Consider the following 838-nt stretch of genomic DNA (forward strand, 5'->3'; position numbering starts at 1 on the left):
GTTGTCCATTTTATTGGCATATAGCTGCTTGTAGTAATCCCTCATGATCCTTTGTATTTCTGCAATGTCAGTTGTTACTTCCCCTTTTTCATTTCTAATTCTGTTGATTTGAGTCTTCTCCCTTTTTTTTCTGGATGAGTCTGGCTAATGGTTTATCAATTTTGTTTATATTCTCAAAGAAACAGCTTTTAGTTTTATTGATCGTTGCTATTTTTTCCTTAATTTCTTTTTCATTTATTTCTGATCTGATCTTTATGATATCTTTCCTTCTGCTAACTTTGGGTTTTTTGTTGTTCTTCTTCTTTCTCTAATTGCTTTAGGTGTAAGGTTATGTTGTTTATTTGAGATTTTTCTTGTTTCTTGAGGGAGGATTTTATTGCTATAAACTTCCCTCTTAGAACTGCTTTTGCTGCATCCCATAGATTTGGGGTCATTGTGTTTTCATTGTCATTTGTTTTTAGGTACTTTTTATTTCCTCTTTGATTTCTTCAGTGATCTCTTGGTTATTTAGTAGCGTATTATTTAGCCTCCATGTCTCTGTATTTTTTCCAGTTTTTTTCCCTGTAATTGATATCTAGTTTCATAGCATTGTGGTTGGAAAAGATACTTGATACAATTTCAGTTTTCTCAAATTTATTGAGGCTTGATTTGTGACCCAAGATATGATCTATCCTGGAGAATGTTCCATGAGCACTTGAGAAGAAAGTGTACTCTGTTGTTTTTGGATGGAATGTCCTATAAATATCAATTAAGTCCATGTGGTCTAAAGTGTCATTTAAAGCTTGTGTTTCCTTATTTATTTTCATTTTGAATGATCTGTCCATTGGTGAAAGTGGGG

Source organism: Physeter macrocephalus, chromosome 11 (assembly GCF_002837175.3).
Source record: "Physeter macrocephalus isolate SW-GA chromosome 11, ASM283717v5, whole genome shotgun sequence".
NCBI classification, from domain to species: Eukaryota; Metazoa; Chordata; class Mammalia; order Artiodactyla; family Physeteridae; genus Physeter; species Physeter macrocephalus.